Source organism: Bos mutus, chromosome 6, assembly GCF_027580195.1.
Source record: "Bos mutus isolate GX-2022 chromosome 6, NWIPB_WYAK_1.1, whole genome shotgun sequence".
In the NCBI taxonomy this organism is placed as follows: domain Eukaryota; kingdom Metazoa; phylum Chordata; class Mammalia; order Artiodactyla; family Bovidae; genus Bos; species Bos mutus.
In genome coordinates this window covers 59,926,642-59,954,455 of record NC_091622.1, presented here as the reverse complement: position 1 = coordinate 59,954,455, position 27,814 = coordinate 59,926,642, and the positions used below count along the sequence as shown (strand labels likewise).

Below are 27,814 nucleotides of genomic sequence, written 5' to 3'. Positions count from 1 at the left end.
AGTCAACCCTGAATGCTCATTGGAAGGATTGATGCTGAAGCTGAAACTCCAGTATTTTGATCATCTGATGTGAACAGCCGACTCATTGGAAAAGTCCCTGATGCTGGGAAAGATTGAGGGCAGAAGAAGCAGAGGGTGTCAGAGGATGAGATGGCTGGATAGCATCACCGATGCAATGGACATGAACTTGGGCAAACTTTGGGAGATGGTGAGGGACAGGGAACCTGGCGTGCTGCAGTCCATGTGGTCGCAAAGAGTTGGACACAACTGGGTGACTGAGCAACAATAATCCATTTCCATTTGGACCACAGATATTTGATCTCAGAGGTACAATGAAGACTTGACTCCTGTTGTATGATGTCCTTGTTCCTTTTATTATCCTAGTCTCTATATAGACTTATTTGTGACTCAAATAATTTACTTTGTTAAGAGATTTCTATCAATTTCCTCATAGATTTGTTAGTTTCTTGCCTAATTTTGATTTTACAGTCGCTTTATTCTGTTTATTCTGTATTTTTTCATTGATTCTAAGACATAGATCTTTCACATCTTAACATTCTTGATATTTGATGTATCTTGCAGTTGCTGACCATCTACAACTATTATTGGCAGCACTTTTGTTTTATTCTTAGTACATAAAATAGTAGTATATCTTCCAGTAGCAGTTAGATTGATTAACTAAGTCGCTATTAATAATCATTATAACAATTACCATTGGACACAATGTTAAAATGCTACAAGAATTTGTAAATGGCAGGATAGTTTTACAATAGGATTATAAATGATGATATAAATATTAAGTATTACAAAATGTTTAGAGTGGAAAAATCACCTATAAACTCCAAGTCTAAGTACTTAAGTGTTTTTATGTGCATTTCTGTCCACTTTTCTTTTACATATATATACATTTTTATTTGTTCATAGTTGTAGTATACATCTTATTTTGACCTTTTATATTTTATTATTGTTATGTCTTAATTTTCCTCTGATACAGGCCCATGTTTGACCATAATAAAACAGCACATTGCCCAATTGATGAAGACTTAGAATATTGCCATTTTTCCTATGATAAACAATGCTTCAGTGAATGCCTCTTTTGTGTATTTTTTGATTCTTAATTTTGACCATTTTCTTAATGAAATATAGCTTTGTAGAAACCTCCTGAACTTTTGTTTTATTGTCAAGAATCAATCTTTGTATTCAGGAAAATCACCAAATAAATATCTACTATTGTAGTACTTACCATTCATTCATCCATTCATCGTTAATATATTGGTTGTTTTGTGTTCAGTTGTGTAGAGCTAAGTATTAAAAAAGTTCTGTAGGGTGTACCTCTGACCTGTATTGTCTCATACTCCAGTGGGAGACTCAGACTGGTCAAAAGTAAATACAGCAATTTAATGAGTGAGGTCAGAAAGATATGGTACAGAAGATGTGGTAAAGTTGCTTAGTTGCATGAAGTTACTTTGACAGTATTGTTGACTCCTATCCTTTCATATAAGAAGAGTGGATATAGTCATGTCACGTAAGATTTTTTAAAGTGTGTATACTAGGCTTAATAATATGGCAGAGATGGGTCCCCTTTGACCCGTCCAACCTCTTGTCCTTCATGTGAAGTCTCTCTGGGGGCCTGTGGCCCAGTGTTCATCAGTGCTCCACGGGTCGTGTGTCTGCAGTCTGTTGAGTCCCTGCTGGTAGCAGGTGTGTCACATGCCTCATTCCTCGTCCATGTCTACTACAGACTGCTGTGTTTGTAGTAAATGTTGGAGGATTGGTTTTCATTTGACTTGCTTTCAGTTACAGTTTTTCCAAATGAGCAACAGTGTTTCACCATTTTATACTTTCTTTAGAATGTCACTGGTTTAGTTTACACTGTGTGATATTGATTTATTCAATGCCATTTTAATTATATCTTGCCATATTTGTTGTTGGGACTTCCCTGTAGCTCAGACGGTAAAGAATTTGCCTGCAGTGCAGGAGATCTGGGTTCGATCCCTGGATCGGGAAGATCCTGTGGAGGAGGGCATGGCAACTCATTACAATATTCTTGCCTGAAGAATCCCATTGACCAGAGGAGCCTGGCAGACTACATACAGTCTGTGGGGTCGCAAAGAGTTGGACATGACTGAGCGACTAACACGACCACATTTGTTAAAAAATTTAGATTAAGAAGGTATTTGAGAGATTATATAATCATAGAGAGATCTTTTTTAAAAAAAGTATATTTATTTTCAGCTCTGCTGGGCCTTTGTTGCTGCATGGGCTTTCCTCTAGTTGCAGTGAGCAGGGGCTACTTTCTAATTGCGGTGCACGGGCTTCTCACTGCGGTGGCTTCTCTTATTGCAAATCATGGGTTCCAGGTGAAGAGCTTCAGTAATTGAGGTACCTGGGTTCCTCACTTGCAGTCTCCAGGCTCTAGAGCAAAGGCTCGGTAGTAGTGGCACAAGGGCCTAATTGCTGCACAGCATGTCGGGGTCTTCCCAGGCCAGGAATTGAACCATGTCTGCTGCCTTGGCAGGCGAATTCCTATCCACTGTACCACCAGGGAAGCTCTATATAGAGATTCTTACAGTAAAAGTTAAAAAAAAAAAAAATGTGCTACTTAATGATGGTTGAAAGCATAACCTACACAGGATGAAATAGAACCCCTCATTTCTGGATGGTCTCTTAAGCCATTGGAGAAGGGGAAGAACAAAGAAACACTTCTGTATACCTAAATATTAATTCAGGGTTTGGACACGGTGGGTTTTGGAAATAGCAGAGTTTCACCGTTTTGAAATTCATTAGCTAGCTATTAATTTGCCTCCTTTATATTATGCATCAGAAGCTGACCCTTATTTCAAATTTTCTCAAAAAAGTAGTCGTGGAAAAAGCTTTTGAGACTGGTTTCTTGGAATCCCGCTGCCTTTCTCTTTTGATTTCTGAAACTGAAGGAGCAGGATTGTGCTTTGTTCTGTACAGAGCTGTGGTGATTAGATTGCATATTTACTCTGATACATACACATGTTGCCGTGTGGCATCACTGTCCATTGTAATCCCAAAGAAAAACAGGGAGTGGGGGGACAGCGAGGCGGTTGATCTGGGATTGACTAAAATAAATTTATCTCAGCTTTTCAAAACACTGCATGAGCACAATATAATTCACTTGGACAACTGTGGAATGAAACTCTTGTTTTAGCAGCCATTAGATATTTCATGGGAACTGACGGCACAGGAGAAGAATTTATGGTAAAGATGCTTTGGCAGTTGAGAGAATTTGAGGTAGCATTTACATCACCAACTGAAATACAGTTAATTTTTTTCCAAGGTGACCTTATATCCTAACTTCTGTGACTGAGGAATTGATCTCTTGGCAAGTCTTTGTGAAATAACACCACAGAAAGGAGTTATGTGCGTACATCAGGCTTTGCATTTATTTTGTAAGCTTTCTTTACAGGGTGGGTATAATCTTGTTCTGTACAATTAACAAAAACTGTAGCTATACTTTGTCTTGAAGCACTTCCTCATCTTCCAAAAACAATGCCCACCACACAAAGAGGCTTTCTTTCTTTGCATCCACATTTCTGTTAATGTCATCAATGCATTTGACTCTCTTATGAGGCCCTTTTGGTCAGATCAACAGTTCGTTCCAATCTATCTATCTTAACTTCTAGCTTCATCTGCAAAATTTGTGTGGTTAGCCCGACACACATGCAGATAAATTGCCTAGGGTTCAGCCTTCTCAGTCTTGGGACTAAATATGCTGCAGCAGGCTGAGCTGATGGATGTAGCTTTTCAGCAATATTGATGTTTCTACCGTTGAGTATAAATCTTTGCATGCCTTGGTTTGCATTTTCATATTCATGTGCAGTTCTTGACCACTGGTTTTCAAACGGCTTCATCTCTCAGAAAGCTCTGTGTTGAGTAGAAAGACAAAGAAAATTGTTCTACCTCACCCACTGCTCTTCTGCCCACTCACAACAACAAAAATCATGAGCACAAGTCTTTTGCCAAATGTGAGTAGTGACAATTCACAAACTGATTACATTCTCATGGCTTAATGTAAAGTCAGCTTGTGATTTTGTACTTGGAGTGTGTTTTCTAGTGGGAGAAAACAAAGAATAGATGAGCCCATTGAAACTTTTAACCCATAACATTCCAGCAGTACAGTTTTATTTGTAACTTAAAGCTTAACCTTCCCCCATGTTTCCCCGTGGAAAAATGTCCCTAATTCTGCTTTAGTATCATAAGGAACATAAATGTTTCATTCTTAACTTCAGTAGATGGTTACCTATCTCCACCTGTGTATTCTGGGGCAGTGTATCAGGCAGGGTTCTTAGATAGATGCAGTAGAGACTGGCTGAAGGGTTTACACAGGCAAGTAATTTGTTGAGAAGATAGTGGGCAGTTTCTCGAACTGCTGGAAGTTGGGAACAGGATGGAGAAATTAGACACTACACAGCCAGATTCATACCCAAGGTCATATGCTATGATTAGTTCAATGCAGGGTGGACTCTATCACAGATCCTGAACACAGGCTCATGCTAGTTTACACTGACCACACCACTGGGGCCAGACTTTTGCTACCGGATCTGTCGCCTTACCTGCCTCTGGGCACTAGATGTTGTTGCTGTTGCCCTCACCCGTGATAATTTACTCCTGCCTCTGGGTCCAGCTCTCAATGCAGAGCTGGCCAAAACTAGGTCCCATGCCTTAGCTGCAAGGGAGTCCAGGAAGGTCTAGCCATTTTTGTCTCTATGTTGAAAGGTGTGTCTCTTCAATACTCATATGATGAGAAATTTCTCAAATATAGGAAGAGAGTTCTGATGTTGAACATTCTCCATCCTTCTTCCCTCTGTAAGGACAAATCTTCACTATAAGAAAGCACAGTCTCTGGTAGATAAGGAGTGGACAACCTGTTTATCCACTTGCAATTGTGGTTAATGACTCTATGATCACAAAGATGGAGGAGCCCCCCTTGTGCCCTGGTATCCAGGGAGCTTTCACCACGTGTTGACAATCTATGTGTAATTGATCTTTCATGCAGTGCTCCTTACTAGTTCAAGGTGAAATGCACTCAATTGAATTTTTTAACAATTTGATTAACTAGGAGGAGACTAAGATTATCTGTTTTTTTTAAAATTTATAGTATAAAGTGAAACTTCACATCATCAATTTGTCTTTGATTAGGTGGTTTATATATTTTATTCATAACTTTATACCCTTTTAAAAATGTATTTTTTGTGTGAAGTAATATTGGGTTGGCCAAAAAGTTCATTTGGGTTTTCTGTTAGATCATATAGGAAAACCTGAACTAACTTTTTGATAATCCTGGTACATGTATATAGGTTACAAGTTCCTGCTTGTGTATTTGCTCTATCATTTCCTGTTTCTCAGAAGCAACTGCTTTCAATTCAGTTAGCATTTCTTCTGATATTTACTTCCATGTAGCTAATATCTTTATATTGATATTTCTTGATTTTTTTTCATTTTTAGACATTAAATATTGAGTTTCTATTAAGGAAGAGAAGGAGTTAGCTTTCTTTTATACTCCTTCCCTTAAATACCTGCTTCTCACTCTGAGATAGTTGTATCTCCATCAATATTTTCCATAGCTGAGTTATGCAGTAGCTTTGTTTTCTTTTTTGTACAGTATGTTTAAAAAAATCTTTGGTTTTGGTTTTTTTTTTGGCTTTCCATTCTATTTATGTGCTACTTATTCATCCCCAAATTCTCAAATAAGGTCAAACGCAACGGCTTGGCTCTCACTTCTTGTGTGTGTGTGTGACGTTTTTCCGGGAGCCTTCTGTTTGCCTGCTCCCTTCTGGACTGTTTGCTCTTGAGGCCTTATGCACAGCTGTTGACCTGGAATTTTCCTTTACTACCATGTTGGGAATTCTTGATTGACCTGTTTACTGAATAGCATCTCTCCTGGTTTCCTTTTTCTTTGGGGGGAGGCACATTGCCCACTTGCTTCTTGAGAGAGAAGAGTGTATATGATGTAATTTTTTTGCGATCTGGCATGTGTGAAGATATCACTTAGTCTCTCCTCACATATGATTGATACAGAATTTAAAGTTGGAAATTATTTTCCCCGAGACTTTTGGAGTCCTTGCTTCATTTTCTTCTACTTCCAAATTTGCTCTTGAATTGTTGGATGCTTTTCTGAGTCTGGTTATTTTATATGTGACTTTTTTTTTGATGTAGGGGGTAGCTTGTAGAGTCTTTTACGTTTAGTCTCCTAATGTTTCATATAACATGCCTTGGTGTGTAACTTTTTTCATCCATGGTGATCATTTTTGCGGGAGGTAGTGGATGGTAATTTTCTTACCACTGTTTTCTGTATTCTCTTTTCTGAAACTTACTTGTCAGACACACTGGAACTTTTGTATTTTCCCTCCAACTTCCTTATTGTTTAAAAAAAAAATTCCTGACCTCTATCCTTCTCTGATTTTTTTTGTTGTTGTTGTTCTACTCTTGGGGCACACTTATCTCTATTATCTTCTATCCCCTATAATTTTTAATTTCTGTGATCATAATATTAATTTCCAGTAACTCTTTCTTGTTCTCACAATATTTCTGTTTTATAGCATCTTATTTTTTTTATTTATGGGTGCAAATATCTTTTTAATAATGGATATGAAGTGTTTTCCTGCTCCCAGAATTGACCCTCTTTCCTCCTGAAGCTCCTGTCTGTCATGTTAGACTCTTCATCACATGTCCAGTGATCATTTGCTGTCATTTTTATTTATGTGAAGGCTCTGTATGCATGAAGAAGTGGGCAGGCTTCCTCTCACGTCACCTTGGAACCTTACTTACCATAGGATGATTTTCTGTTTTCAGAAGCCCCCTTTCTCTCTGATTTTGGTAACTGTAGATCTCTTCTTGGGCTGGTTAGAAATCCAGCAAAGAAAGTTATTTCCATTTGGAGTGTATGCTTTTGCTCAGTCCTGTATTTCAGAATGGTACCTCCACTCAGTCACTCTTCCTTGTGGTCCTGAGTCCCGACCTTCTCAGGTAGAAGGAGAGAGAGCTGGCAAGTTTCATGGCTCAGGATGGATCTGGAGGTTTGCTCCTTAAGATGTCCTACAAGCGGTTCTCCAGTTGTCACTGCTACCTCCACGCTGCCTTCTCCATTCATGCCCCCACTTTATTATTATTTTTTTTTTTGATTTTTGGATCTTTTGTTATTTCAACTTTATTGAGGTATATTTCATATACAGTTATAAGATTTTAAAAGTGTACATCTTGGTATTTTGATACACATTTACATTTTGAAAGGATTTCCCTGACGTAGTTAATTAACACATCCATTACTTCACATATTTTTCTTTTTTCTTTTTTTTTCGGTGAGAACATTTAAGTTTTGTTCTCTTAGCAAATTTCAGTTATACAATACAGTGTTTTCAACTCTAGTCACCATGTAATTCATTTTATAACTGAAAATTTGCACTCTTTTACCAACTTCTCCCCATTTCTCCTATCTCCAGCTTTTGACAACCTGATTTCTAATCTATGAGTTTGACTTCTTTTTTTTAGATTTTACATATAATGATACCTGTAGTATTTGTCTTTTGCTTGTTTTTTTTGTTTTTTTTTTTTTTAAAAAAATTTTTTTAATTTTATTTTATTTTTAAACTTTACAATATTGTATTAGTTTTGCCAAACATTGAAATGAATCCACCACAGGTATACCCGTGCTCCCCATCCTGAACCCTCCTCCCTCCTCCCTCCCCTACCCTCCCTCCGGGTCGTCCCAGTGCACCAGCCCCAAGCATCCAGTATTGTGCATCGAACCTGGACTGGCGACTCGTTTCATACATGATATTATACATGTTTCAATGCCATTCTCCCAAATCTTCCTACCCTCTCCCTCTCCCACAGAGTCCATAAGACTGATCTATACATCAGTGTCTCTTTTGCTGTCTCGTACACAGGGTTATTGTTACCATCTTTCTAAATTCCATATATATGCGTTAGTATACTGTATTGGTATTTTTCTTTCTGGCTTACTTCACTCTGTATAATAGGTTCCAGTTTCATCCACCTCATTAGAACTGATTCAAATGTATTCTTTTTAACGGCTGAGTAATACTCCATTGTGTATATGTACCACAGCTTTCTTATCCATTCATCTGCTGATGGGCATCTAGGTTGCTTCCATGTCCTGGCTATTATAAACAGTGCTGCGATGAACATTGGGGTACACGTGTCTCTTTCCCTTCTGGTTTCCTCAGTGTGTATGCCCAGCAGTGGGATTGCTGGATCATAAGGCAGTTCTATTTCCAGTTTTTTAAGGAATCTCCACACTGTTCTCCATAGTGACTGTACTAGTTTGCATTCCCACCAACAGTGTAAGAGGGTTCCCTTTTCTCCACACCCTCTCCAGCATTTATTGCTTGTAGACTTTTGGATTGCACCCATTCTGCCTGGCGTGAAATGGTACCTCATAGTGGTTTTGATTTGCATTTCTCTGATAATGAGTGATGTTGAGCATCTTTTCATGTGTTTGTTAGCCATCTGTATGTCTTCTTTGGAGAAATGCCTGTTTAGTTCTTTGGCCCATTTTTTGATTGGGTCATTTATTTTTCTGGAGTTGAGCTGTAGGAGTTGCTTGTATATTTTTGAGATTAGTTGTTTGTCCGTTGCTTCATTTGCTATTATTTTCTCCCATTCTGAAGGCTGCCTTTTCACCTTGCTAATGGTTTCCTTTGTTGTGCAGAAGCTTTTAAGTTTAATTAGGTCCCATTTGTTTGTTTTTGCTTTTATTTCCAATATTCTGGGAGGTGGGTCATAGAGGATCCTGCTGTGATGTATGTCGGAGAGTGTTTTGCCTATGTTCTCCTCTAGGAGTTTTATAGTTTCTGGTCTTATGTTTAGATCTTTAATCCATTTTGAGTTTATTTTTGTGTATGGTGTTAGAAAGTGTTCTAGTTTCATTCTTTTACAAGTGGTTGACCAGTTTTCCCAGCACCACTTGTTAAAGAGATTGTCTTTTCTCCATTGTGTATTCTTGCCTCCTTTGTCAAAGATAAGGTGTCCATATGTGCGTGGATTTATCTCTGGGCTTTCTATTTTGTTCCATTGATGAATATTTCTGTCTTTGTGCCAGTACCATACTGTCTTGATAACTGTGCATGCCCCCACTTTAGATGTAACTGTGCCTGGACTAGTACTTTTCTGGGGGTCTGTGCCCCACATTGGCTGGCTTCTTCCTGTCAGTTCTACCAGTACACATTTAGTTTTGTCTGTCCCTCTTTGAAAATTCACTCATCATTAGCTCGTCTGCTTTCCATTTTCCAAAAAATTTTTCCATCAATTTTCCCCTCTTCCATTCTCCTGTGAGTCTATCCCTGACTCTTATTTAGTGGAATCTGGAGGGAAGGTAGTTAAGAACATAATTGTAATCCACCACTCAATCCTGAAAATCCCTAATCATTAACTTCTCAAGTTTGGTTTTTCTACCTGGATACATGGTTGTCCAGTCCATTAAAGAAGAGTTAATTTGGTTATTCTAGGATGGATTCCATTTACTATATGTTTGTTTCATTCAAGGATTGTTACACTGTCAAAATTGAAATAAGTGTCATCCTTTCTTGATTTGAGTACATACTAGGAGAAAGGGTCAGCTATTTCTTAGGTATAATTCCAAGTCAGACCTCAAACCTGTTCATAAGAATAGCATACAATTTACAGTATTTCAAAGAAATGACTTTCATCCCCTTGGGCTTTCCACGGCCATAATCCCAGTTGGGTCACACTTTCTTAAATCCCCTACTAGTTTGACTTGAGTCATGTCCAAGCTGGCAAAAACCTCTTTTCTCAGGAGCATTTTATGCAGCGGTCCCAGGTATATTTTATGGGCTTCCAGGTGGCTCAAGTGGTAAAGAATCCACCTGCTGCTGCTAGAGACACAGGTTCTATCCCTGTGTTGTGGAGATGCCCTGGAGGAGGAAATGGCAACTCACTCCAGTATTCTTGCCTGGGGAATCCCAAGGACAAAGGAGCCTGGTGGGCTACAGTCCATGGGGTCGCAAAGAGTTGGACATGCACTCATGTGTGCATGGGTATGCACGCACACACAAACACACACATACACACAGAGAGACAGGTATATTCTGTAGGATACTGAGTTTTCATGAAACGTATCTATAGATTTTATAGATGATTGTCAGACCATGATATCCTTCTTTATTCTTAGGATAAAATCTCAGAATATCCCTTGCAAAATGTAGAAGATTTCATAATGTGCAAAGGCTTATGTTATTGACCTTGTAAACACCACAGCAGAATCAGGGCCAAATGTGACCTCTCTTTCAACTTTTTCCTCATATTTTATTAGTTCCCCAGTTTTAAAACATTAAACATTTTTTTTAAAGTTGTTAATATATTAATGTATGTCAAGAATTATTGTAAGATTACTATGGACCTTATTGAACCATTGTTAAGCCAAGAGGAAGCCAATTCAAACTTTAAAGGTTTTTGTATCCTGTAGGGTTTGAATGAAGATAGGGGAATCTGATCTGATTCCCAACCTAGAGTTTGCCAAATCCTTTTTTTTTTTTTTTTAAGAAAAATGTTGTTTACCTTCACTTGGTAGAATTAATGCTTTTCTGTTTCAGACACCTCATGTTCTTTGTTGACAAATCAAGATTGAGAGTATGCAGAGCTTCTGAGAGGAAACATTCCTAGTTGAAGGTTCCTGTTTTCATCATGATCAGTAAAGAGTGCCAGGCATCTGCTTTGTGCTAAAGCTTACTAGAAGTGTTGCTGCCTCCGGAGCAACAGGCAGGAAGTACTTCTGCCCTTAAAACCAAAAATAGATGCTCTTTCTCATTATCATAGCTTAAAAGATCATCTTTTTTAATGAGATGGGTGCATCCCTTGTGGTTTTCACAGATTTAATGATCAGATTATTTAATGCAGAGCTTGGAGAAAAATAGGTCTGGTGAGACAGACAATGGAAATTTTCCTGAAAGTTAAAGCAACATCAACTTTGTTCTTTTTCTTTCCATAAATCTTTTTACTATTTCTTTTCTCTTTTATTTTTTATTTACTATTTTTCATGGTACTTAAAGAAATTTTCCTGTCTTATGTTAACATGTTAGTACATTTACATAATTTTCACTCTACGTTAACTTCAAAAGATCATCACTAAGGAAAAAAATTTATTTGCAAGAAGATTTAGATGTGTCACTATTTAAGTATACTGTATATAGTCTAAGTTGCTGTAGACAACTCTATTGTATGTTAATGTGTTGGCAGTCAGAAGGAGAGAAATGGCTTCTTTACTGATTTTATGAAGTTCTGTTTGTGTTTTGAAAAGTGGAGCAAGGGGAAATAAAGAGAAGAAAGAATAAGGGAAACAAAGATAATGTATATGAAAGTGCCTTGTAAATTGCTAAATAACATAAAGATGGTAGTTACTATTATTGCAGTGACATAACTTCCAGTGAGAAAGCAAAGATTTAATAAAGAAAAATGGGAAAGGGGGAAAAGAAATCATTTGAATTAAGAAAAAGTTAAGAAAAAAAGTGGGAATATCATAATGCTGGGGGGGCAGAGTTTTATAATCTGTTTTTTTTAACCTGAAAATTCAATAATACTTGTACTTCCTGTTTAAACAATAATGTTGAAAACATTTTATTAACAGGGGCTTCCCTATAGCTCAGAGGGTAAAGAATCTGACTGCAACGCAGGAGACGCAAGTTAGATCCCTGGGTCAGGAAGATCCCCTGGAGAAGGAAATGGCAACCCACTCCAGTATTCTTGCCTGGAGAATTCCATGGACAGAGGAGCCTGGCCGGCTACAGTCTATGGGATTGCAAAGAGTCAGACATGACTAAGCGACTAACACATACAAAGAAAGGTTGTTGAAAATAATTTGAGAAGAAGATCTTATCATATGAGGTGGTGAGAGCTGGATAGAAACCACCAGGCAGATGACTTTCTCAGCTCTAAATAAGGATCTATGTGTCATAGGGCATTAGGTACTGTGTTTCCATTTAATTAAGGTTTAATTTACATTTGCTTATACTGTCTAAGCCTTTCATTTGTTGTTCCTCATACCTTTGCAAGATAGGTATCATTAACCCATTTTACAAATGGGTGTAGAAGGCTAATTGACTTGCCTGCAGCTACTTATCTAGTGGCAAAGCCCTCTCTTCTCCAGGTTTTGAGTTTATTTACACATTTCCACAGATACTTCACATCAGAGCAGTTGATTTAGTTGTGTTCCTGGATATTCAGCTTACTAAATGTCTCTAAAGGAAGTCCTTGTTAAATAACCGTGTGTGTGTGTGTGTGTGTGTGTTACTTAGTCGCTAAGTCGTGTCCGACTCTTTGCGACCTTATGGACTGTAGCCCACCAGGCTCCTCTGTCCACGGAATTCTCCAGGCAAGAATACTGGAGTAGGTTGCCATTCCCTTCTCCAAGGGATCTACCCAACTCAGGGATTGAACCCAGGTGTTCTGCATTGCAGGCAGATTCTTTATTACCGAGCCACCTGAGAAGCGTCATAGCAACTATAGGAGGTAAATATTACTATTATTTCCATCTTATAATATCCATCTTATGGATGAGCAAACTGAGGCATGGTCACTTACTAATAACACCCCAGGGCACATTTTGGGTTTGGCTATGTTTGTACTAAATGACTTCCTGCGAGTCTTAAGGAATAGGAGTTGAATTCTATAAGAACCAAGGAATAAACAAAAAAGACATCTTGGCTGCCCAAGTATGGGTTCAGAATGTGAACTGTGTCCTTCAGAGTTTATGTGAAACTTGGTATTTTAAGTTTTAGTTCTCTGAGGCTTTTAAATTTTATTTGGTTTCCAAACTCAGCCGACTTGAGGAAGGGAAAGATTGATACTTGAACAGTAATGAAACTCACCTCCTGATAGCAGGGGAGAGGAGATAACCAAACTTGGCAGGCAAAACATCTCCCAGAATGTTGCATTTGTGACCTTTGAGGGGAGGAGCAGACATCCCTCTGTGCCTGGAAAGGCGGTTTTGCCACTGGCCAGACCCCTGACCACTGGCACTGGTCAGTGGGTTACCAGCAGCACCCACATAGAGCCAGCCTTTCATCCTGTCCCTTTGTCCCATCCATTCATCTTCCACTCAGCCTGACTCCACTTAGCCCTAGACCTGGATCTGTGACTCAGATTTCACCTTTGGGTCTCCTTTTCCTTGGTGTTTGAATTTCAGCAGCCTCTTCCTTTTGGTTCCCAGAACGTCCTGTTGCTTTGGTAGGAACTCCCCATCCAGTTCATGCTGGTAGAAATTGAACATCTGCTTAGTATCCACAGGGCTCCTGTCTTTTCCTCAGTCAATATTTCTCATGTTCTAATAGAGCAAGATAATTGATAGTCATATTGATGATTCTGTGCCACCAGAGACTAATCATTTTCTGGACTCTCTGAGAAGGCATTATCTTTTAGGGAAAAAAAAAAAAAATCCAATATGATTGAAATGAAACCCGTTTTATTACTTAGATGGGTCGCCCTTTAGCTATTATGAAAATCTTCATCATAATCATGTCTTACTCCTTGAGGTTTCTAAAAAGCAGAAATTATACAGTATTATAATGCAGGGTGATACCAGAGAATTATGAGTTACAGAATTTAGCATAAGCAACTTTCTAGTAGCTTGAACCCGCTTTCATAGCAAAAAAGATGTTACATTGAACAAAGCCCTTTAGGAAAATATTTCGCTTACAAATTTGTCTTTTAGGGCAATAGCAGCAAGTACTTAAGTAGAGTGATTATGTTATCATAAAATAGTTAGAAAGGGAGATAGCAGAACAAGTGCTTGTTGACATAGAATGTTTATTTTGGAGAGAATTCTTGGCATTTTTGCCACATGTCAGCATAATAAGAATTTGGGGGAGAGAAGGGAAGCGTTAATGTATTTGTTGAGGATTAATGTCCCTGTAGAGAGCATTTGTGTTAGTGAATATATTATGGATAGTATCATAAATATAGTAATTAAAAAGTTGCACACTAAACACTTTGTGTACTGGCATAAATATTCCTTTCCTCTCCTTGGTGGCTTGCATTCAAGTGAATAGTGTATTGTTCATCTTGGTCTCCTGGATTCTTTTTTCTCTTTTTGAATAATTAATGTATTTTGGGCTGTGCATGCTTTTCTGTAGTTGCTGTGAGCAGGGGCGACTCTCTAGTTGCGGTGCTCTGGTTTCTCATTGCGGTGGCTTCTTGTTGCAGGCTCTAGGGTACTCAGACTTCAGTAGTTGCAGCGCAAGGGCTCAGTAATTGTGGCTTGTGGGCTCCAGAGCACAGGCTCTTTCGTTGTGGTCATGGGTTTAGTTGCTCCACAGCATGTGGGGTCTTCCTGGAACAGGGATCGAACCCATGTCTCCTGCATTGACAGGTGGATTCTTCACCACTGACCCACCAGGGAAGCCCTGGTCTCCTAGATCCTTAATCAAGAATAGAAAAAAGATGGTAATGTTCTAGATCTGTTTCCTTCTCTATATATTGCTATTCAGATGGGCAGAAACAGTCAGTGTTCCAGGACCGAGTTACTGAGTGATTTTTTAACAGTTCAGAAGCACAGAGTGCGTACTAACAGACAAAACAACCACCTACAATTCCTTCCTTTGGGGAACTTTGTCCTTAAAGTTGTCTCCAGACAATACTACAGTGTGCTTCTTGTCATGTGTGAAATGTGTTCACTGTGATCAGTGATACCTCAGAGCTTATGTGCCGTAAAAGAAGTGAGATGATGAATAATAAAAATCCATGTCAGGATCAGAATTTTTAAGGAAGCGAGACTTGATTATCTCATTAGGATCTGTTGCCCCAGTGGGTTGAAGCTGAGCGGGTGGCTTGTGTGAGTGAGCAGTAGGAGGAGAGGCACCCTGCTGTTAAGAGTAATGATGTTCTGTCTTTCTCACTGAAGGATAACAAAGAAGGCAGATGTAAAGTGGGCAATTTCTATTTCTTTGTGTGCACAAAATGTTTGCACCTACTTATTTTCCCTTTTAAGAGGCATATTGTTTTTCATGATTTCTGATCTCTCTTACTTACACAATATTTATTTATGAGTTCATAAAGAGTTTCTTCTATGGAAAGGAAAGTGAGTGCGATTGAAAGCGATTTGCAGCTTGGCTCTGACATCAGGGTGGGAAAAGAAGGAATAGAAAGAGTAATTCTGTCCTCACCATTTAATTGGCCTCTTTATCTCCTGGTTGTGAGAACTCTTCACTTATATATTGGTTTATCGATTGATTCCATATTTATGGACTGCTTGCTATATCCCCTGTGCCCCAGGGATGCAGAGATGAATGACACAGTCCATAGGCATCTCATGGCTCCGTAACCTTCTCTGTTCTGGCTGACTTTAAGGATAATCATGTGTTTATCTACAATTCTGATATTCTGTCATCCTCCAACGATGGCCGGTAGATATGGTCACGTAACCAAAACGGACTAGTTCCCGAGCAGCCTTGGGGTTTGTGAGATCACAAAGGTTGCTTGGAGAACAGAAAAGCTACTTTATAAGGTGTTTTCCATCGCATTAGACTTTCTAATGAACCTTGCTACACTTGGCATTGTTGGAGCTCTTTTCAAGAGCCAAGCTACTCCACCCACTTCCAGACTTGCCAGAAGCTGAGGTGGGAGCGTGGGCAAGAGACTGGAGCAGGGTGACATCTTAAGGGACATTTCACTAGGAAATCACGGGCAGGTGCCACTGCCAGCGCCAGCCTCCTCCTCTTGCCTTTTCTTTCAGATGCCATGACTTCATTCTCATTAGATTAGTCTGAATGGGAGCATCTTAAGAAGCCTGTAAGATCGTGGGTCGTGGTTTCACTTAATGAAACTATGTGTAAATCTTTGGAAAGCTTGGCGCTGAGATCAAAAATCATTTTAAGAGGTGAATTCATCTGAATCTTTTGCTCGTGTGCTGTTTCTTTTAGTACTAATAGGTTCTGCTGTGGGTGTGCTGATCTTGCAAATGCCCCTTCCTGTCTTGATTCGTACTGGCTATGTTTATTTACCTTAAAACAGGGTTAGGCTACTTTAATTTTAGAGGATAGCCCAATATCAAGATTTTCAGGATCTGTGGCATCAAACCATTTGTGTCAACTTATTCTTCGCAAAGAGACATGGCAACTATTTTGTCTACAATGTTGATGTCATTTGGTCCATTGCCTCTAATATCCCACCAATGCTGTTACCTTCAAACTTACCATAACCAGATTTGTTTTATTCTTTTAGTTCTACTATTCTTCTAATGTCAGAGAGTTGTAGATTCCGCTTCCTCTTAAGGTCAGCTCTTTCATTTGTCATCCTAACCCTTTTACCCGCCTTCTTTGGGTCATTATCCTGTTCTTATCTCTCCCTCTTGAACGCTCACCCTTTCTCTCTCTACTGATTCCTTCAGCTAATCAGTCGACTTCCATTAGCACCAGTCTCTTCCAACAACTGCTCATTCTCCTTTCTCTTCTCTTACTTGCTCTGTTATCTCTGCCTCCACCACCTCAATGAAACCACCTTCAATCAAGGTGGCCCATGGCTGCTGAAGTGTCAAATCCAAAGCTGTATTTTTCATTTCTTGTCTTTAATCATCTCATTGTCTTCCGTGGTACCTCTCTGACTGTCTTCTTTGGTCTTTTTCACAAGGTCTTTTTCCTCTCCCTATCATTGTGTTCTCTAGGCTTCTGCTTTTAGCACTAAGCCTCCAGTTGTCTCCCTCTACCCATATTCCCTCAGTGATCTCACCTGCTAATCTAATTTCTGCTGCTTTCTATGTAATAACCACTTTTATGTTCTGCTCAGGTTTCTTTGCCAACCTTCACACTCAAGAATATCTGGAAGTCCTCACCCAAATCTTCTACATCTCAGTTTCTAACGCACCAAACTAAACCCACTGTCTTCCTTATTAAACTCGTTCATTCACTAGTATTCTTTACCTCTATTGTCGCTGTCATCCACCCACATGGAGTCAAGTACCATGTTGTTCTGCTTTTAGTATCTGGATGTTTCAAGTACTAACTCTTCTCCCCTTTTTCCTTCACCACCTACCTCCATGCCCTAATCTTACCCGTTCCTCTCCTACCTGACAACCAAACTGTCCCTACTGGTCTCCTTGCCTCTGCTCTGCCCTCGGTGAATCCATCCAGAAAGTAATGGATCTGAAACTCAGATCTGATCCCTCAGTGGCTCTCTGCAGCCAGTTCAAAGGTTTTGAATTTGTATACAAGGGTGCGGTCTGGCTCCAGCTTCTTTCCTGGCTTCACCCTGGAGAGTCTAGCAACACTGAGTTATGCTATGCAGTTTCTTACTTCTGCCTTTTCCGTTGTCCGGTCTCCCACTCCCAGCTTGGCTGAGTCCTACTCAGCCTGAGGACATGCTAGGCTCCCTTGTATTTGAAAGTCTTCCCTGCTTCTCTATTTCTGGGCTGCTTGCCATGAATCTGAGTCACTGTGTGCATCCCACTGCCCTTTGGGGATCATTTGTGTGTGTTTCTCGGTCCCAATAGACTTTGCTTTCCTTAAAGACAGAGACAGTGTCTTATCTCTGTAGCTCTCGAGCCTGGCACAGTGCTTCACATATAGGAGGTGTCCAATGAATGATTTTTAAGTGAAAAATTGATAAGGACATTGAATCAATTTGTCTACAAAACTGGGCAAAAGTAATCCATGCAGAGTAGTACCTTTACAAGGGGGCACGAAGTGGGGCTTCTGGGGTGCTGCTAATGTTTTGGGTTTTGATCTGGTGTTCAGTTTAAGAAAATTCATTGAGCTGTCCGTGTGTGGTATGTGTCATTTTCTATATGTTTTACTTCAATGAAAAGTTTTTAAAAATTGGATTTTTTTTTTTTTGCTCAATACAGAAAATCTCATGTCTCCTTTCAAGCTTTTCAAGTTTTTATAGGGTATGAGTTTAGATGTCACAACAAAGAGCCAGGCTAGTGCTATTCCTTGATGTGAAGGAAGAGTGAGATGAGAAAGCGTCAGTGTGGGTGGGGTCATCTCGTTTTCTCAAGAGGGCCAGTGAGGGCCAGCACTGATGGACAGACTTGTGGTCACCTGTACTTCTGTCACACTCAGTAGAGGGCCCAATGCTAATTATCAGCATGCTCTGGGCCTTCCGGCAGTGGCAGGGAGACTTCATCTTGGATGTGACCATGAATAATTCATCAACCTGGTTATCTGGAAATTTGTGGTCATCATTAGCATTTTAATGAAAAAAAAAAATGCAATCATTATCCTAAATCTTTTTTTTTTTTTTTTTTTTTTTTCTTTTTGTCTCCCTCCTATAACAGCTTAACCATCTCAGTCTTTCCTGAGTACTTGGAAACTGCCGGGGTCCCTGACAATGTGCTGACTGGTCGTCGCTATGGGCAGACGGTACCCAGAGGCTCACTGTCATCCAGGCAGCTCATGTACGTATGGGATTTGTCTCTCTCTTTTTTTAACCCCCTTTAATTTTCCGTGTAGAATATAGCAGGGTACTGAACTGGTGAAGGTTTATAAGATATACATGAGAGTATTCAGAAATGCAGGAGAATGGATTGCTCTAGGGTAAGTTTTTAATATTGAATGATGGAAAATGTTACCTAAATTAGGATTTTTATGAATCAGTGGCCCTATAAGACAGACCAGAAGTGTGTATCAGCAGTTTCTCTTTTCTGTTTCAGTATATCCACTTACACATAGGTTTTGTTTTTTTTCCTGCTTGTTTGTTGAAGCTTTCCTTTTTCATTGCAATATATAACATTTGAAACAATAGCAATGCCGTAAATTAGAAATACTTCCCAGTGACTTAAAAAATACCTTTGAAATAAAAAAATTCATGGACCTGGAAGAGGTCCTCAGGGTATGTCACTGTTGAATACATGTTGGCGAGAGAGTTCCCAACTTTAATATCTTACCGTTCTCCACAGGAGGAAAGTGTTGATTCCCCCAGTGATGACTTACTGTGTCTCACAACAGTTCCCTTTTTCCAGTATTAGTCTTTTGGGAATGTCCACAAATGCAGCCTTTTCCTGTTTGATCCCACTCTGATTAACTTAGTAGAAACATGGTCGTTGCGCATTTAATGATCTCTTATTTCTATAAAGTATAGTCTGTCTCAGACTTATTTTTTGCCCCCTTTAGTCTCTAAACCTTAGGCCAGCTCTTTAGGTATTTACTTTTTTTTTTTTTTTTTGCATCCTTTGGACCTCTGGAGTTTTGGCTTCAAATCAGGGATGTGTTTTGGGCAATTCCTTGGAGTGCTTGTGCTCCCCATCCTGTAGTTATGTTTATTCATAGTCACCCTTAAGCCCCATTTCCTTGTACATTTCCTTTTTTTTGCCTTCATAGAAAAGTTAGAACCACCCTCAACCCTTCCCCCAGACAATTGCTTCTAAAATAAGCCAGGTCATTAGAAGAAGTAGCGGAAGGGAGAGCTGACAGCAGAGTTGGGGCTCAGACCAAGCACACCAGCGTTAAAGCCACTGGTGGGAGCAATGGCCTTTACACATCCACTTCCGTATCCTTCAAGGGCATCACTCTATTACCCTAAAATTAGCGATTTTCATAGTGAACATAATCAGAAAAAGTTCACCCTTGTGATACTGTAAAACGGAGATTGGCAAAGGGTGGCCCTTGAGTCAAATCCAGCCCATTCCTGTTTTTGTAGGGACTAACAAGGGTTTTTATATCTTTGAATGGCTACCTGCCTAATCTCTGTTTTTGCTTCTTGGCCCTCAGAGCCTAAAATATCTACAATTTGACCTGTTAAGAAAAAATGTTGCCTATGTCTGCCATAGAAATATTTTGAAGGCGTGTACTACTGTTGAACCATATGAAATTGTTAATATTCAGCTGTTTTTGACCTACAAAAATGCTGATTGCTTATGTGATGGTTTAGTCGCCACATCATATCTGACTCTGTGACCCCACGGATTATAGCCCACCAGGCTCCTCTGGCCATGGAATTCTCCAGGCAAGAATACTGAAGTAGGTAACCATCCCGTTTTCCAGAGGATCTTCCCCACCCAGGGACTGAACCTGGGTCTCCTGCACTGCAGGCAGATTCTTTACCAACTGAGCCACGAGGGAAGCCTATGATTGCTTATGGTTCAGTCTGATATATTTCGAGGAAATTCTTCCTTTAAAATGGTTAAAATTTTAAAATGTGGGTTCTTGGGGCAGAAGAAGTGAATTACCTTAGGAAATTCACAAGTGTTGACCTGCTCATTTGGGCCAAGCCCAAGAGGGTGTGAGCAAGGCCTCGAGGGCCATCAGTGTGCTGGGCCCCGGACTGCTTGCCTGCCCTGGCTCTCTTGCCCTCCCTTCTCTCCCACTCACAGTTGTGGACACTTCCTCCCTTTCTTAAGGAATTGCCATTTAAAAAGTTTCAACAGTATGAGGCACATACGATTATTTCTTTTGACCTTCTCTCCTTGACTTCCTCTGTTCTCAGCAATGAAAGACGTGGATTTTGTTTGTTCTTCTACTCTGTGCCACTCGCTGCGTCGTGAAATTGCTAGAAATTCTTTGCTTCAAGGGGGATATGCTTTGGAAAGTTCATATTATCATCCTCACTTCACAGATGAGAAAACTGAGGCTTGAAGCAACAGAGTAACTCGACAGGGCATAGTTGCAGTTTGAGCCCAGATTTACTGCCTTCTGCTTGTGTTCTTTCCTCCCGCCAGACTTTCTAGTGACCTGGTCATCACTTGGGTGATCACTTATTTAGATATTGTCCACTTATCTGTTCTCCACGCCATATCTTTCAATAATATGGTCTTAGAAGCCTAAAAGATTCAGCATCAAATGATGCTGATATCTGTCTCAAATCTCCTTTTTTTATCCATTATTTGAACCCAGTAACTACAGGTAATCTGAAGGCCCTAAGAGAGAACTTCAGATAGAAAGAGTATAATAATATAGAAACAGCGCTTTAAAAATCATGCAAGTAATATATGTTTAATATAGAAATTTTTAATTTAATTTTTATTTTATATTGGAAGATAGTTGTTCTACAGTGTTGTGTTAGATTCTGGTATACAGCAAAGTGAATCAGTTATACATATACATAAATCCATTCTTTTTCAGATTCTTTTCCCATGTAGGTAATTATAGAACATTGCATAGAGTTCCCTGTGCTCTACAGTATTATCTATTTTATATATAGCAGCATGTTCGACTGAAGCAATTTAGCAGCAGCAGCAGCAGCATGTTTGTATTGATTATTTTATATATAGTAGTGTGTATGTGTTCCAGTACTCTTGCCTGGAAAATCCCATGGATGGAGGAGCCTGGTGGGCTGCAGTCCATGGGGTCACTAAGAGTCGGACATGACTGAGTGACTTCACTTTCACTTTTCACTTTCATGCGTCGGAGAAGGAAATGGCAACCCACTCCAGTGTTCTTGCCTGGAGAATCCCAGGGACGGGGGAGCCTGGTGGGCTGCCGTCTATGGGGTCGCACAGAGTCGGACACGACTGAAGCGACTTAGCAGCAGCAGCAGTATGTATGTGTTAATCCCAAATTCCTAATTTATCCCTCCCCTGCATCTTTCCCCTTTGGTAACTATAAGTTTGTTTTCTAAGTCTGTGAGTCTGTTCAGTTCAGTCACTCAGTCGTGTCTGACTCTTTGCGACCCCATGAATTGCAGCACTGTTTTGTAAATAAGTCATTTGTACCAAATTTTTAGGTTCCACATATAAGTGATATATGATGTTTGTCTTTGTCTGACTAACTTCACTTAGCATGATAGGTTCATCCATGTTGTTGCAAATGGCATTATTTCATTCTTTTTTTTTATAGCTGAGTAATGCATGGGTGCTTAGTTGTGTCCAAATCTTTGTGACCCTGTGAATTGCAGTCCACCAGACTCCTCTGTCCATGGAAGTTTCCAGACAAGAATACTGGAGTAGGTTGCCATTTCCTTCTCCAGGGGATCCTCTCAACCCAGGGATCGAACCCCTACCTCTTGCAACTCCTGCATTGGTAGGCAGATTCTTTGCCATTTCGCCAGCTCATGGCTGAGTAATATTCCATTGTATATACGCATCATGTCTTCTTTAGCCATTCCTGTGCTGATGGACATTTTTGTTTCCATGTCTTGGCTATTGTAAATAGTTCTGCAGTGAACTTTGGGGTGCATGTATCTTTTAGAATTAGGGTTTTCTCTAGATACATGCCCTGAAGTGGGATTGCTGGATCATATAGTAACTCTGCTGCTGTTGCTACTGCTGCTAAGTCGCTTCGGTCGTGTCCGACTCTGTGCAACCCCATAGACGGCAGCCCACCAGGCTCCCCCGTCCCTGGGATTCTCCAGGCAAGAACACTGGAGTGGGTTGCCATTGCCTTCTCCGATAGTGACTCTAGTAGCCTTTAAGTCTTCAAAGCTTCAGCTTTCTCCACTGACTCTGATTTCCATTTTCAGTTCTGGCCCAGGGATTTATTTCTCATGATTTTGACTTGTTTTCTTTGTACTTAAAAAGTTGTTAGATCTTATTCAGTTTTTTCATGTATTTGAAATAGGCAGTCTTTTTTTTTTTGTCATCTTTGCTTACCATATTGACTATAAACTTTACCGCTGCAGTCTGATTAAAGGATTTTTAAGCCTTTTGAATCATCTGATTATAATCCCTATTTCCTTAGAACTTTAAATAGAAGTAGGAGTTAAATAAATATTACTTCGGCGGATGGGTGTTCTGCAGATCCTTTTACTGAGTTGCCTTGTACCTGAGTAACCACACTTGTGTAGTTTAGTGAGCTGCAGTCTCAATGATGGACACCTCATTCTTCGTGGAATACCACTTTCCGTGCACAGCTCGAAATCAGTAGGTCAGGCTGTAGATTGTCAGATGTTATGTGAACCGAAGCTGTGAAGTTGTTTTATGAGGCCTGTATCCTAGCAGTATTTTTAGGTTATTTATAAATATGGAAACATATTTCATGTCCTAGTAAGTAAGGGTCTATCTTGACTTTACGAGTAATAAAGAAAGGTTACTTCTATATATTTATCTTACTCTGAAGAAGAATTGTCCAAAGTTCAGTCGTCCAAGTTAAAAATCCCTTCTTTGTAGGTATTTTTCTTTTTTAAAAATCCTTCTCTAATCTGTTTCTTCCAAGCTAGAGATTTGAGGTCTTATTTTGTTGTCATAAAAAAAAAGTTCTCCTTTCACAAGGATGCTGTGGATCTAGTGCTTTCCTCTGCAGGAACAGGGAGAAGGGAATGAAGTAGCCTCATGTCAGGTCTTCAGTGGTAGGAGTCAACATCCTGGAAGGAAGCCCGCTTGGCGTCTGTGTTGGTTGCAGAAGGAGACTCTGAAAAACATGGCAGAATAGTTCTTGGAGAGCTGAGTGTGCGTCCCATTTCTCTTTCCAAACACTAGCTTTCTTGCAGCAAGGGGAACCTGTTGGTAGAGTGTAGTGAGTACCTGCATGTCTAGGATAACTGTAGGGGTTCTGAGCAGCCTTTTCCTCACACCCCATGTGAAGAGGATTGGGTTGGTGGGGATGGATAGCCTTCTGGCTACGTGGGCAGGCTTTGACTCAGGGAGAGATAAGAAGGGTGTGTTATCCTTGGGGAGGTGGCCACAGCACTCTGCTAGGGGAGTAACTGGGTGAAAATGTCCCAGCCAGACTGGGGCATTAAGACCCATCTTATGGGAGCTTTTGGAAAGGAAAGAAGAGAAATAAGCAACTTTATGGGGCAATTTTGAAGCCAAAGAAAATAGAATTGTTTTTCCAGGTTTCTTGGACATTTGCTCATTTGTGCAAATTTGACATTGTTCTTTGGGGAAGTGAACTTGGGTGAACTGAATGACGGTCATGAAAACCAGTGCATAATGAAACCCATAGAATTCTGAAAGGAATGACTTGGTATATATCAGACTCACAAGATAGGTCAGACTCACAAGTGTGTTGTTAGCATCTGTACCTTCTAGACCTTCCTTGTATGAGAATGTGGGTGGATGGATGGATAGATAATAGAGTATATAGAAATAGAAACTAGCAAGCTATTTGAATAGTCTGTTAAGAATGTTTTGTTAAAGCTATGTTTAGACTTTTTAGTCATTTTCTCTCTCTCAGTTTTATGGAAAATACTTCAATCCATGGGCTTACTCTTGATTTCTCCTTTGAGTTCTTTCTTGGGACTGTCCAATTATGAGAAGAAAAACAGTTGATCCCCGTCTCTTAGAGTACAAGAACATTCCTCAAAAAGCTTAAGTTACATATTGCTCATTTGGAGTTTGATACCAATAAATCCACCATGACTTGGCTAAATCATGCATATCTGCTACCATCTTATCCTTGTGACTGGGGCTTGGTTAGGGGTAAAGAGGGTTTCCTGAACATCAGCAGATAGAAGAGTTTTTTGTTTTTTAAGTCACTGTTTTTCACACTGAAGGGTCCAATTTAAGCAAAACTTTAGTCACTCAGTTGTGTCCAACTCTTTGCAGCCCCATGGACTGCAGCCCCCTAGGTTCCTTTGGCCATGGGATTCATTATCCAGGTATACTGGAGTGGGTAGCCATTTACTTCTCCAGGGACTCTTCCAGACCCAAGGATGGAACCTGGGTCTCCCGTGTTATAGGCAGATTCTTTAGCATCTGAGTCACCAAAGTAGACTTCTCTTTTTTTTTTCCTGGTTGAGTGACAGAGTGGAGTTAAGACTGGACAGGTGATCAGAGCCAGTCAACAGATGCACTGATGCTACACCTGCTGTACTCATAAATGCTGTGCTGGCTTTTCTGGAGGGTTGAGAAGAGTTACATATGGTCCTTAAAGAGTTGATGTTTTCATAGGTAGACATGACTAAAGGTAGTAACTGCATCAGGTAGACTCAAATTGTGTGATGTAGCAATTTAGAGGAGAGGAAGGCTAGTAAAGATATGTGTAATCAGTGAAGTTCAAGATCTAAAAATCAAATGTAGAGAACATCTTTCTCCGATCAGACACAAAGGTTTGGGAATAGGTCTGATTCTGATCATGTAGATGGCAGAGCAGCTATGGGATTGCAGGTGCCATGGGTGGCATTTGAAGGGCATGTGAAATGGGATATCGTCACACAGTACAGGTCCATTGGAGTGCATAGCCTGGTGAGAACAAAGCACGTTCATAATAATGCCTATTTTTGTTACTATTGATGACTGACACTTAAATAGCCAGACACTATTCTGAGCACTTCAGGTGTGTTCTTGTAATCCTCCAACAAGTCTCTGTGACATAGATGCTACTGTTATCACTCAGTTACAGACAAGGACACTGAGGCACAGATGAGATAAGTAACTTATTTAAGGTTACATAGTAAGTGGTATAGTTGGGATTTGAACCCCAGAGTCAGGCTCCTGGGTGTGTGCTCTTAACCACTGTGCTGCCTGCTCCGGTCAATGTGAGAGTAGGAAAGTGTTACAAGCAAGAGATGTTATTGGTGAGAGAGAGAATTCCAGAGTCCAGATTGCAGAGGAGCAGGTTCTGAGGATGCCATGTCTGTTTGGTGGCCACATGGAGGTGTTGGGCTTCCCTGGTGGCTCAGTGGTAAAGAATCCACCTGCTAAAGCAGGAGATGCGTTTGATCCCTGGGTCAGGAAGATCCCCTGGAGAAGGGAATGGCAACCCACTCCAGTACTGGAAAATCCCATGAACAGAGGAGCTTGTGAGGCTACAGTCCATGGGGTTGCAAAGGGTCAGACATGACTGAGTGATTAAACCACCAGCTGGAGTGTTAGCGATGCAGACGGGAGTTAGAGGTCAGCCGCATCAGCCCGTCCTGGAAGCAGGGGCAGAGGAAGCGGTCTGGAGCACTTGCTGGATGCTGGGCTCTGAGGCTACAGCCCTGAATAAGGTGGATAAGGTCACCGTTCCCTGGGAACTTCCATTCATCCTGGTGATGGAGACAGAGAGTGGAGAAGCTACCTGACAGGGAACATAATTATGGACTGTGGGACATACTGTGGAGGAGTCAGTAGCATGATGGAGAGTTAGTGAGCAGGGCCCACGTGACATGGAGTGACATAGGGAAAGATGTTCCTGAAGAAGTGGCATTTGATCTGTGATCTGAAGGAGGGGACGAGCCTAGCCACGTGGATAATGAGAAAAGCCCAGTGCAGGCTGTGGGAGTACAGACAGTTCAAGGGGTGGAAAGGGAGTCTGCGTGGGCCCGGCATAGGGTCGTGGTGGGCTTGGTGGGGTATGAGGATGGGGAAGGAGGCGGGGCTAAAGCAGACTCTAGGGCCTTGGTGAGGGGTTTAGATCATTTCCTCAGAGCATTGGGAACCCACTGAACATTAAATTGATGGGTGGCCTGGTCCCATGGGAGATCCAGGGGGGTAAACAGATGCACCTGTTTGAGCAGGCAGGGGAAGGGGGGAGGCTGAGAGCAGAGGAGAAGTAAGGTGGGGAAAGAACATTTAGAATGCTTTTCCCTCATCTAGTACCTTGAACATTTGAGCTGCAGCTAATATGGCTTTTCTGGCTAGGGGAAGATGAACCCCACCTGAGATAAAGCTTTTTAGTGTTTGGGTTGTGATCAGGCTTCACAACAGCAAGACTTGATGGCTACATTTTAGCCTTTTCACTGCCAATTTATACCTGCTTACATATAGGGAGAAATTCCAAAGCATACAAACCTAAAGATGAGACAGTTTTTGTTTGTTTGCTTTTATATAGGCCTTGAATTTATAAAATTCAAATTTACTTTATATGTAGTAGACGCTTTTGGTGTGGGGAGCAGAAGACACTTTGGAAATATTGTAATTAATTACCTTCTCTAGTCCATGAATGACTTTCTTGTTTCTGGGATGGAGACTCAAAATGGAGATGCAATTAATTGCTCACTCACTCAGTACCTGTATCCTGCTCCATTTTCACTGTTAGAATCTGGATTTAATTCAGGGTGGTGTGGTGATCAGCCTCAGACACATGCCAGTTCTGACTCCTGACTTCTAAGCATTCCTTGTAGCCAATGTGGCCGTGTGACCTAGTCCTGGTCAATGGGACCTGAGAATTATTCCACAGGGATGGGGATGAGATTTTTGAGAAAGACTTACTGTTCTGCTGAAACCTGACAAATGAGCCTGTCCGTACCATCCCTTGCTTTCCTCTGCTTTCTGCCTCAAGTGCTGATAAGACGTGTGAGTGCACAGCAACCCTTATGTCGCCACAAGGTAACAAGCAGAAAGGAAAAGCCAAGAGCTTCACAAAGATACCTGCTCTGACATTGTTCTTGTCGAACCAACACTAGCAGCCCTGAGCCTTCCCACCACTTCCAGTGTGTTGAATCCAATGTTTGTTAGGTTTCTGATACTTGAAGGTGAACTCAGTGCTAACTGAAGCAAATATGAAGATGTGGTGTTATCAGCTTTGTCCAGTGCACTGTGACAGCTGTATAACTCCCCTTGATATTCAGTATGACCTTTAGCCTATGGGAAAACAGTTTCTGAAAAGGAAATTTTAACTTCTATTAAAAGTTTGAAAGTGATGAGTTGTGGCCTTAGAAATATAATTTTCAAAATAAATGAACTTGTCTGTGTGAGCCTGCTGCAGCAGGTATCACGGAGCCATACTTCATGGCCAGTATCTTCCTTATGGTCTTTTTTATGATGCTCTTAGTCAGTGTTCTGGTGAACTACATTGTGTGTATTTATGGCTTTGTAGGAAACTATAATAGTACTAGAGGTAATAGCATAAATAGTCTGATTTCTTAAAAATGTGAAGCTCCAACAGGCTTTATTGGATTTCAGGGTAATGGTCTTATTAAATTCTCTGCTGCTTTTCAAACTTTTTTATGGCTAAGTTCCACCCTGGTGGTTTCAAGAAATTTGGGGGCTGTTCTGTATTTATATGGGGAAAAAAAAAAA

General features: G+C 40.4%; 1 protein-coding gene across 12 annotated transcripts in view; it reads left to right on the top strand.

Moving 5' to 3' along the window:
* Window positions 1–27,814, top strand: part of APBB2 (amyloid beta precursor protein binding family B member 2) — a 381,482-nt gene that overhangs the window by 126,977 nt on the left and 226,691 nt on the right. For 10 of the 12 annotated variants that reach the window (XM_070372316.1, XM_070372318.1, XM_070372311.1 and 7 more), the window contains one exon: window positions 18,272–18,391. The exons of the other annotated variants lie outside the window; for them this stretch is intronic. The gene's annotated coding sequence lies outside the window, so the exon portion shown is untranslated. The remainder of the gene's footprint in view (window positions 1–18,271; window positions 18,392–27,814) is intronic. 12 annotated transcript variants of the gene reach the window in all.